Source organism: Mus musculus, chromosome 15 (assembly GCF_000001635.26).
Source record: "Mus musculus strain C57BL/6J chromosome 15, GRCm38.p6 C57BL/6J".
Lineage (NCBI taxonomy): Eukaryota > Metazoa > Chordata > Mammalia > Rodentia > Muridae > Mus > Mus musculus.
The window spans coordinates 5,873,856-5,886,466 of NC_000081.6; positions in this window are offsets into that span (position 1 = coordinate 5,873,856).

Sequence of the window (12,611 nt, forward strand, 5' to 3'; positions counted from 1 at the left end):
TCTGAACCTGAGGTGCCTTTCTTAATACCATAATTCAATTTACATCAATTTATCCATAAATGCTATTATTTTATTTTGTATTTCAACTGGAGAAAATTCTACTGTATATCTATATCATGTTTCATTATCAGCTCATCGAGGCTGATTTAATTCCCTTGGCATTGCTAGTAGAACATCATAAGCATGTATGTTCATGTATGTTTATGGTAAGATATATATTGTCTTAATTATGAAGTTTTTTATATATAAAATTATCTATTAAATATATATTTATTTATATTATATATATTATAAGTAAAATTATCTTCTTTGGCGGAAGGGAATGTGGATGGGGTGAGGGGGCAGTGGGGGGGGGGGTAGAGGGGAACATGATCTGATATTGAGTGAGGAAAAAGGACTGAAGCCCTGAGCACCAGCAGAAAGACTATAAACAAGCAACCTTAGGAAATAGGATATTGGAGGACCCCCTACCCCAGTATGCACTAGAAACCTAAGAGGTGAGAGAGACTCCCAGGACTCATAGGGAAGGACCTTTGATGAAATGCCCAACAGTAGGGAGAGGGAACTTATAGAGCCCACCTCCAGCAGGAAGACAGGGCATCAAGTGAGGGATGAGGTTGCCATCCCACAGTCACAACTGTGACCCATAATTGTTCCTATCTGAAAGAATCACAGGGATGGAAATGGAGAAGAGCCTGAGGAAAAGAAGGTCCAGTGACAGGTCCAAAATAGGATCCAGATCAAGGGGAGGTCCCAAGGCCTGACACTATTACTGAGGCTATGGAATGCTCACAAAAAGGAGTCTATCATGACTGCCCCACAAAAGACCCAACAAGCAGCTGAAAGAGTCAGATGCAGTTATTTGCACCCAAACAATGGACATAAGCAGCTGACCCCTGTTGTTGAATTTGGGAAGGCTGAAAGAAGCTGAGGAGAAGAGTGACCCTGTAGGAGAACAGGCAGTCTCAATTAATCTGGACCCCAGAGATCTTTCAAACACTGAACCACCAAACAGACAGTATACACCAGCTGATATAAGGCTCCCAACACACATAGAGTCGAGGACTTCCGGATCTGTGTTCATTCAGACATGAAGTACCTAACCTTCAAGAGACTGGAGGGCCCAGGGAGTTTAGAGGTCAGGTGGGGTAGGGGTAGGAGCATCCACATGGAGATGGGGTGGGGTGGGGAGGAGGTGTGAGATGTGGAGCATTTGGAGGGTGTATGGGAAGGGGCAGAGAATAGAACATGGAGTGTAAAAAATGAATTACAAATAAAATTAAATTAAAAAAATAAAGTTAACTTAGCATTCTCAAACAACATATTCTTCTCTGTTACTAGGAAGACATTTTGTTCTTCACTTGTCCTCTTAGTAACACTTTAAATAAAATAATTCAGAAATAACTATGGCAGGTCATGCTAGCATGTAGAAACCCAAGCAATGACAAATGTATGTTTGATGAGCAAATATATATATGTGTGTGTGTGTGTGTGTGTGTGTGTGTGTGTGTGTGTATGCTTTCCCATTTTGCTTTCAAATTAGACTTATCTGCCATTATATAGTGTTTTAATTATAAATAATAATTGTAAACTATTGATTTACCTTTTGACAATGTAAAATCATAAAACTTTAAGTGCATTTTTTTAAATAAGAAAATACGGAAGGGTTAAAAATTGTCTTACAGGCACTCCTGTGCTTTCATTATGGCTTAACAAAATAATAATGTCTACTATATATGCCCCAGTACAGGGGAATGCCAGGGCCAAAAGGTGGGAGTGGGTGGGTAGGGGAGCAAAGCAGGGGCAAGGTATAGGGGACTTTCGGGATAGCATTTGAGATGTAAATGAAGAAAATATTTAATAAAAATATGTAAAAAATAATGTGTGTTTGTTTTTCTTTTAAAAGTATGTAGTTATGATTCATGTTTTAGCTTGGGAATTTTCAAAATATGACCACTTTTAAACAGGCCACATCAAGTTCTTATTTGGATATATCTCTGCTAGACTAAGGTTATAATCCTTGCTATAAATCTAAAGTTAGTTGTAATTTTGATATGATATTGGACTCCAGAGTAGACCTCATAAACAAACAAAGTGACAGAATTATGCATGAATTTCAAGTTATATTTAGCATAGGGTTTCCACCAACTGGTTTTGTAATTTTAGTACATTGTGGGTTTAGTTTAAAATGGAAAATGCATTTGGTTTATCAGGATTCCCAAGATTTAAAATAGCCAGTGAATCAACAAAAAAATTTAAGGAAATAAAAACATTATACATATGACATAAATATATGTACATCAAAAATAAAATAAAAAACTATTTTTAAAGCATTTTGTGTTTAGCTATTCTATTTTCAACTTCAAAACTAACCTGTCTGATATATTAACTTTTCTTTATTCTGAACACATACATGTTTTCCTATGCAGAACAACAATATTAAAGTTTTATCAACAGTTGATTGCAGTCAGTATGGAAAACATAAATTTAGTGGCTAAAAACATTCAGAGCAGATAGAAACAGACTCAGACCTTGACTCTATCTCTTGCTGACCTCTTCTGTCTCTTCTGATATCTGAGAAAGTCCTTCTGAGGTTCAGCTTTTTATTATGAAATGTACACACTAACCCTTTCTCTTCCTTTGATTGATTTAAGGATATAAGAACTACTGTTCCCATTTCCCTGTGCCCATGTCTCTGCATGAGTCCAACATTAGGGATCCTTTCTCCTTTACTCACCCAGTGCCCTGTTCAACAACAGTCTTCACACACAGGGAGATTGTCTACACTGCTCACTCTGTACTCTTTGAACAATGTTTGGAGGGGAATTAGTTCATAAACATTGAATCAATGGCTAAGACTGGAAAATGAAAAGACGAGAAGTTTTGTATTTTTGATATTTCTCTAGGAATGAGAGCCACTTCTCTTCTTTTATTAAATAAAAGATGTAGGAGTTGTGGAAAAACAGAACCTGATAACAGGACTGGTAGTGATGGTGCATGACCTTAAACTCAGTGCAGGGTGGGCCGTGTCATGATGATGGCAAGTTCAAAGCTAGCCTAAATTACACACCCAGAATGCACAAGTCAATCAATAAACAGTACATTAAACAAACGTTTGGAAAATAGAGTGGGTATCCACTAATGAAGGAATAATTGCATAGATATGATTTCATACAACCTTATTTTATGTATATGTTACTCTTTTAGAATTGCATATATGCACACAATGTGTTTTAGTCAAGGCAGCCCTCTCCAGGCTTGGTAGTTTATGGTGATCTTGTCATTCCCCCAATCTTACTGCAGGCTTAAACTTCTGATATTCTCTCTGGGTAAAATGTCTACTTGTACCCCTCTTAAGGGCCTGACACTGTTACTGATGCTATGATGTACTTATAGACAGGAGCCTAGTATGGCTGCCTTCTGAGAGGCCCAACAAGCAGCTGACTGAGACAGAAGCAGATATACCCAACCAATGGTCTGAAGTGAGAACCTCCTATGGTTGAATTAGGGGAAAGTTGGAAGAAGCTGAGGAGGAGGGCGACCCCATAGGAAGACCAGCAGTATCAACTGACCTGGGCCCCCAAGATCTCTCAGACACAGAACCACCAACCAGGCAGTATACACTAGTTGATAAGAGGACCCAGACACATATACAGCACAAGACTGCCTGGTCTGGCCTCAATAACAGAAGATGCACCTGACCCTTGAGAGACTTGAGCCCCTAGGGAATGGGGAGGAGTGGTGAGATGTAGGAGGGGTGGGGACATCCTTTTGGGGACAGTGGAGGAATGGGATGGGGAAATTGTCGGAGAGCAGAACAGGGGGGAGATAATGACTGGACTGTACAAAAAAATTAAAGATAATAAAAAAATGAAAAAGAAAAAAATGTCTACTTGTGAAAGTTTTCACTGGAATGGGCAGAATTCAGCCCAGATCCTTTGCCCAGAACACTGATGATAAATGGGAAACTGAGGAAGTAGCACTTGGCATGTGGTGTGGAGCCACTTTGAAGTTTGCACGTCTATTCCGTTCCAGGCTGGCCTTACTTGGCTTGGCTTTGGGTGATCTGAGGACAAGGGGCTATTTCTCATCGAGTCCGTGCCAAGACTGAAGTTCTCCTGACATTTTCACAGGAGTTTTTGGTTTTCCAGCTCTGCCAGGTTCAAAATAGACGAATAATGAACCACAATGCTCAACTGCTCTTATTTCCAGAGCCTGTTTAGAAAAAAATAGGCCAGGATATGATGCTGAATACTTTCAGCTGATTTGCCATGGTGGAAATAGACTTAATTCAACAGTAAATATTCCTTGTGCCCAAATTTGCTTGAATCGAGAAATTTTTTCCTTTCCAAGTATAGTATACGGACCATCCATATCCATTTCAAAAGGATCTTAAGCCACTGAACTCTTTTCACTAGAGCTTTTTAATCAAGCTTTTCTACTAAGCATTAGAAATCAAAGTCCACGAATCAAAATATTTTCCTCCATGTTTTTGTGCCACTCTCTTACTATTTCTTTTTAATTATTATAACCATATACTATAGCTATCCTTCCAGAATTGCTTTTCTTTTGCCAGAATTGCTTTGACCATCTGGGGTCTTTTGTGGTTCCATGTGAACTTTAGGATTTTCTTGTTGTTGTTGTTGTTGTTGTTTTGAGTGAAGAATGTTGTGGGAATTTTGACTGCAATTGCATTAAACCTACAAATGGCTTTTGGTGGCATGGTCACTTTCATATAAATTCTACCAATCCATAGAGCATAGAGTGCTTTTTCGTTTTTTAGCATCCTTTTCTATTCCTTCAGAGTTTTAAAATTTTTATTGTAGAGATCTTTGGCTCCTATTTTATTTTTTTCTGAGAGAATTTTGAATAGGAATATGCCCACTATTTCTTGTACAGCGTGTTTTTATGTTCATGTATAGTATGGCTTATGATAGGTGTCAATCAACAGGTCAGTACTGGGAACAGAACCATGGTCCTCTATGAGAACAAGTTATCTCTGTAGCCCACCATCCCGTTTTAAGGAAAAAAGACAAACCCTAGAAAGAGTGTTTACATGTGCCTAGCATATAACCTAAATTTATGGATTTCAAATACAAAGATTATTTTCTCTAACTAGAATATCTAACTTATTTCTCAGTGTCACCATGAGTTAAGAAGAAGACATAGGAACATTTTATAATGATTTTATATAATGTATATTATAACTATATTATATGATATACATCCATCTTGAGATTACATACTCCTGTTAATAATGTTTAATGAATTTTCAATGGCCATTAAAGACTAACACAACAGAACTTTGAATGGACCAATGAAGCTTTGCTGAGACACCTGTGCACATGACAGTGACCTCTATACAGCTTCTAGGCTAACAAACTTGGTAATCTATTTAGCCAAATAATGGAGATGACATTGTAAACAAACTTTGAAAATAAATAAAACACCCCAATGTTATCAGTTTTAGAAAATAAAATTTTCTCTGTGTAAAAATTTAACTTTATAATTCATGTGATAAACAATGATATTTTCAGTTCAGTAATTTGCAATTTTCAAAATACCTGGGTTAAGGAGCTGAAGGGGTTTGCAGTCCCAGAGGAGGAACAGCAATCAGTACCCCCAGACCTCTCAGGGACTAAACCACCAACCAAAGAGTACACAAGGAGGGACTCAAGGCTTTATCCACATATGTAGCAGAGAATGGCCTTGTAGGACATCAATGAGACGAGAGGCCCTTGGCCTTGTGAATGCTCGATGCCCCAGTGTAGGAGAATGCCAGGACAGGGAAGCTGGATGGGTGGATCAGTTAGCAGGGGGAGGGGGAACAGGATAAGGGAGTTTTCAGAGGGGAAATGAGGAAAGGGGATAAAATTTGAAATGTAAATAAAGAAAATATCTAATAAAAATGAAAAAAGATTATTATTTAGTATAAGAATCTCAAAGTTTGCCTAAAGGGGCTTATGTTCAAACTCTCAGCAATGCCATTCAGTGGTGGTCAAACTTTTTAAAAATGTTCTCCTAGATAAAGTCTTTGGTAATAAACCTATGGTACTTAATTTCTGATTGAAGTGCTCAATTGGCCAGGAAGAACGACACTGCAACAGGATCCTTCTGCACACATTTATTCAGTCCTGTTTCTTCTTTCTCTATATCTCCCTCGTTTATATCTCCCCCGAACCCTGGGCCTCTCACTCTTTTATACTCTCAGTTCCCATCCACGCACAGCAGGCCATGCCACCTCACCAGGCACACAGCTTCAGCTAATCAGGGAAGCAGGGGCATATCTCCATCAAAATGGATTCACCCATATCCTGGTACACCTGCGCAGCTTTCAAGATGTTTGTGGTTTATATGAGGAAGTCAGGTGCAAATCATACAACGTAGCTGCAGTCCCTGGCGCCTTTGGGACTGCCACCACACCCGCTCCCCACATCTCCCCCTTTTTTCTTTTTTGGCAGAGAGAATGTCTGTAGATAGCCCCCACAGCCATGCCCCTTACCCGTCCTTGGGAGACAAACAGCATTGGTTTGATCCCTGACTTAGGTTGGTGACATGCCCAGGGAGTCTTATCACTGACTACCTCTCTATCATGCCAAGCCACACCTGGGGAGATTGTGTTTTGCTTGCGGCAGGTGCATCAAAAGGCCAGGATGTTGATTAATCTATGGCCAGATCTTAATTGCTGCAAGCAAGCCTCATGGGTGAAGGTAGAGGTCTGATCCCCAGTGTGCAAGCATAGGGGCCCTACACAAAACCATCCCTTGGGCTCATCACCCAGAGAGGTCTTGGCCAGCTCCCGTGTCGTTTTCCCTGGGGGAAGGGAACTAGGACACTGAACCTTCATGCAATCAGACATGCCTTCCACAGGATGCCAACAGCAAGCTATCCTCTCTGCAGTGCTTAGCCTCGCACCCCACGGCATAACGCAGCATTATTTCTTTTAGAGCGGCAAACCGAATCTGAGGAGATTGTCCTGCCTCCACTGCAGGAAAAGCCTACGTTACTATGGCAAAAATGCAGGGCCTGCACATGCTGCACCTAACACATGTGCCAAACACACAACACACACACACTATAACAAGCATACATCCCAGGGCTCTCATCCCCACTCATCTTCCCTGAAGCAAGGGATAGATAGCCAGAGGGGCTATCTCTATAAGGGGAATTCAGGGATCAAAAAGGCATGGAAAAATTTGAATGTCATGTCGAGCTGGTATCAGCTTCTGGAACACCAAGAGGATCTCCCATCTCTGCTCCATCGTTTGTGCTTGTGGGACCATCCACCACATCCACAGGGGCAACTAGATCAGGAGCCTCATTCTTGCAGCGTCTCACCAATCTCTCCAGCACCCAAAGAGGTTCCGTCTGGTCCTGTGGAAACTCACAAACAGACCCTCTCACCCACATCAACACCGGATCTGGTCGATCCCCAGGGGAGATGCACACAATACCTCGTGGTGATGAGACCATAACCTCAATCACCTGTGTGTCCATCTGGGGAGTCAATATGAGAGTCAAGTTTTCACGAGCTTCTCCTCTGTTGGGCAATGATTTCCACGCCCTTATGGCAATCTGATTCACCTGCTCAAACACCTGCAGTGGATATCCTGTTTGTTGTTGTGCAAATCGACCTTGACCAAGCAGCATATCTCTATCCCATGCTGGATTTCCTGCAACAGAGTTAGCCACTGCCTGTTCATTTGTAAATTCAATAAGGAAGGCTTTCTAATCTAAATACTGCCCAGGTGAAAGGCATGCCTTCACTAAGCCTGCCCAATCTGACAGCGTCATGCAGTGTCTATTCAAGGCCTCTACTTGAGCCACAGTATAGGAGGCAGTTAAGCTGTATGTCTGCACGGACTCAGCAAAATTCCTGATTACTTTGAAATGTAGAGGCTCATGATATCTCTGCCCTGCTTGGTCAGTGAAAATAGGACATCCCAGCAAGGAGAGTCTAACCTCTCTCCAAACCTCCAGACAGAAGGTCCACTTATAGGCAGCTGCTGAGGAGGCATAGGGAGGAGACGCAGAAGCTAATTCGCCTTCCTCCTCCACCTCAGCTCTTTTATTTTGTCCTTTCTGTCCACCTGATAACACTGTGTCTCCTTTCTTTTTCTTTTATCTTTTTAAGCCCTTCTCCTCTTCTGACATACTCTCTTGTTGCTCTATAAGGATTTTATGACCTGTCTTGACTGCCTCTCGATTCAAACAGTAACAGAGTCCATATATCAGAACAAACAAGACCAAAACTATCAGACCTACCCACAAAGGGTCAATGGGAGAAAAAAGCATAACTACACAGCAAGGATCTATTGATCACTACACTGAGCTTATCATAGTTCCTTAACTTGTCCCAAAACCGTGAACCTTAACTTGTCCCAAAACCGTGAACTGTTGCGAGCCGCAACTCCTAGATGCGGCACTGGAGATAAAGTAATACATTTAGGACATTGTTTTACAATCATTCTCGCTTGCTCCTTTGTGATTTTATGTCGGAGCCTTAGGGTATGGCTAGAGAGATGAAACCTTTCATGATCACGTTGGGCCAAAGCAACCCGATCTGAAACTAAGGCTTCTCCTATTAGAGCTCTGTCAATGTGATCATTACCTTCGGCCAGAGGTCCAGGAAGACCAGAGTGAGACCATATGTGGCCAATATAAAATGGATTTTTTTCGGGTGAGAATGATGTTTTGTAATTCTGAAAATAAAGATCCTGACGGCGTATTGAAGTTAAACGTACCACAGGTTTCCAATAAGGGTACTGACTGAGCAACATATAAACTGTCAGTAAAAATATTAAAAGCCTCATGTACAGACTGAAAAACCTTCAGTACTGCTGTTAATTCGGCGAGCTGAGCCGAGAGACCAGGAGTCTCTACGATAACCTGTTGATTACTAATAAGATATCCAGCTCGCCCTTTAGAGGAGCCATCAGTAAAAATCAATAGAGCATTATTTAAAGGCTGTAAGGAAGTCATCTTAGGAAATATCATATCATGTACATTTAAGAATTTTGTCAACCTATCTTGGGGGTAGTGGCTGTCTATAGCTCCTTCAAACCCTAATTGTGCAAGCAACCAATCTGTACTATGCTGTTTCAGCCAAGTGTCCTGACTTACGCTGTAAGGCTGGACAATGATATCTGGCTCCTTTCCAAAATAAGTCAATGCCTGCCTTCTTCCAGTGATAATCATCTGAGCCACTGCTTCGTGATATGGCAAGATATTACGTTTGGGAGAAATCCTCGAATGTATCCACATTATAGGAAATTTTTGCCATAGCAATCCCGTAGGCACGTGAGTCGTATTAAAAATTAACAGGTGCAGCGGCAGGGAGTAATCTATGTAAGTGACGAACTGTTCTTCAATAGCCTTTTCCACTAGCTGTAAGGCCAGTAATCCTTCTGAGGTTAGGGATCTAGGGGAAGTGGGATCAGAACTCCCTTTAAGAATATCAAATAAAGGATTCAATTCCCCTGTAGTAAGCTTTAAATAGGGGCGAAGCCAATTTATATCACCTAACAATTTTTGAAAATCATTTAAGGTTCTTAAGTTATCTCTACGAATAACAATTTTCTGGGGAAAAACAGCTTGATCAGTGAGTCTAAAACCCAAATAATTATAAGGATCCTGAGTTTGTATCTTTTCAGAAGCAATTTGTAATCCTTTATCAGCTAGGGCCTTTTGTAAGTCTCTATAACACAAAAGCAAATCTTGGGGGTCTTTTCCCGCCATCAAGACATCATCTGTGAAATGAATGATGTAAATATTTGGCCATTGTTGTCTAACAGGCTGAATTGCCTTTGCCACAAACCTTTGACATAAGGTGGGACTATTAGCCATGCCCTGTGGGAGAACTGTCCATTGATATCTTTTCATGGGTTCCTTGAAATTTACAGAAGGAACACTAAAAGCAAATCTCTCACAATCCTTTGGATGCAAAGGGATGGTAAAGAAACAATCTTTCAAATCTATAACAATCTTATAATATCCCTTAGGAATGGCTACTGGGGAGGGGAGCCCCGGCTGTAAGGTTCCCATAAGTACCATGGTTTCATTAACCTTTCTTAAATCTTGCAACAGTCTCCATTTTCCCAATTTCTTCCTGATAATGAAAATGGGCGTATTCCAGGTAGAATGAGACTCCACCAAATGTCCTGCTTCTAACTGCTCCTGCACTAGCAAAGAAGCTGCCTCTATTTTCTCTTTAGGTAAAGACCACTGATCTACCCACACCGGAATATCATTACGCCATTGAATTTTTTCGGCGTGGGATGCAGGCAAGACAGTGGCCGCTACTGAAAATACTTTAAACCTCTCACGTTAGAGTGGGGTTTAAGACCCTTAAAAGTCTTAATTTCCTGTCCCTTCTTTATTAGTCCATGATCAGGCAGGGGTCCCTGCCTGAAAGTCTGCTCAGTCACCATCTCCTTAGAACTGCACAGGATAACGCCCATCTGTGACAACAGATCTCTTCCCCACAGGGTTACAGGCAAATTTGACATAACATATGGCTGAATCTTTCCTGATTTTCCATCCTCATCTCTTCAGGTTAGCAATTTGGAACTACGTTTTGGGTTACTGGCGTAACCAATTCCTTGAAGGTGAGTCAAGGAAACAGATAGGGGCCAGTTTGAGGGCCAGTCCTGCCCTCTTATAATCGTTACATCGGCCCCGGTATCTATTAATCCTTCAAAGCCTTTTCCATCAAGAATCAATTTAAGGTTAGGTCTCTGGTTAGTGATAGATTTTACCCAATTTACGCCAGAGGAGTCAGAGTTATTTTGTCCTTCCTCATTTTCAAAGAGTTTATACAGTGACCAGCGCAAAGGGATCAAAGTAAGTTGAGCAATTTTCTGATTAGCGGGTATAGTTATAACACCACGAGGGCAAGCGGCTATGATTTTAATTTCTCCCTCATAATCATTACTTATAACACCTGGATAAATCTGCAGGCCTTCTACAATAGAACTGCTTCGTCCTAAGAGAAAACCACAGGTTCCTACAGTTAGTGGTCCAAAGACTCCGGTAGGCAGAGTTTGGACTCCCACTTCTGGGGTTAATGCTGCATGGACAGTGGAACAGAGGTCCAGTCTTGCATTTCCTGGGTTTGACCTGACAAGCTCAAGAACTGATCTTGTTGGCTGGGCAGCAGATTTATAGCCCCATAAGCTGTCTTTTTTGAGTAACTCGGGGCCTGGGGCTGACCCCTTTCCTCGTTTCCCAGCACCGGGCGGCTCAAAACCCCTGTTTTATGCTTACAATCTTTTGCCCAGTGGCGGCCCTTCCCACACCGGGGATCTAATCCTGGGGCACGGCCTGTTTGTCTAACCTCGGCACCCTTGTTCTGAGGACAATCAATTCTAAAATGATCTAAACTTCCACACTTAAAGCATACATTTTTCCCTCGTTTCCTTGAGAACATTGCTTGCGCGTGGGTTCCCTGCAAGATCTCGCAGGAAGGCCCGATGTCTGCGCAAAGGCGGACATATCCCGCCAAATCTGTCGTTCCCTTATGTGGTTGAATCGCAGCTCGGCAAATTGCGTTAGCATTCTCATAAGCCAATTGCATAACGAAGGGACTTCCCGTGTCCGGACTTCCAAGGATTCTACTAGCTGAAATCAATAGCCTGTCCACAAAATCCTGATATGGTTCATCAGAACTCTGCCGAATGCTAGCTAAACTTCCACCAATCTCTCCTTTGACTGGCAGCCTTCCCCAAGCACAGCGTGCGGCCGTTGCAATTTGCGCGTACACTGCAATGGGAAAATCAATCTGATTTGTCTGTCCCTCATATGGACCCTCTCCTAAAAGCATGTTGCTATCCCAGTCTGAATTACCAGCCTGAGCGTTAGAAGCAGCAGTTTTCTTACTGGCGTCTCACCATTCAGAATCCCAAAGCAAAAAATCTCCTCCTGACAGGGTAGCCTTAGAAAGAGTCTTCCAATCTAAAGGTGTTAAGTGTGACTCCACAACTGTGTCCAGTAATGCTTGAGTGAATGGGGCTGAAGGGCCATATTGCACAACAGCCGCCTTTAACTCTTTTATCAACTTGAAATCCAAGGTCTGATAATGTCTGGCCCTAGTATCTTGCTGATCAACTACCTCGACCACAGGAAAGGCTAGCGTATTAGACATATTCTGTCCTTTCCCACGAGCCTGACTCACAACCTTTTCTAGCGGCACCTGGTGAACTACAGAAGAGTTATTCTTCTCCGCTTCTGACATCTTTTTTAGTTCCCGAAGCTCATTAGTCAGCCTCTGAAGCTTAATCTCAAACTCTAACTCGCTTAGTCGTGTATCCCTATGCGTGGCACCTCCCGAAGTGAGGACTACAGGTGGAGCGGGAGATTCACAAGAGGACCAATTCTCATTAAGGTAATGGGCAGCTCCTCTATCTGAGTGATTTTTGTTAAAAATCAGTTTCTCATCCGAGTTTCCACATTTATCAATTTTTGAGTTAAGAAGATCTTTTTCTGAGGAGGCCCTCTCTGACAGGCACTCCTCCTGAGATACCACAATCTCCGCCTGGGGGCAACTTAGCCCTGGGGAAGTGGCATCTTTTATTGCATCATTTACAAGCGCCCAGAGGCCTAGGGTAAAATTA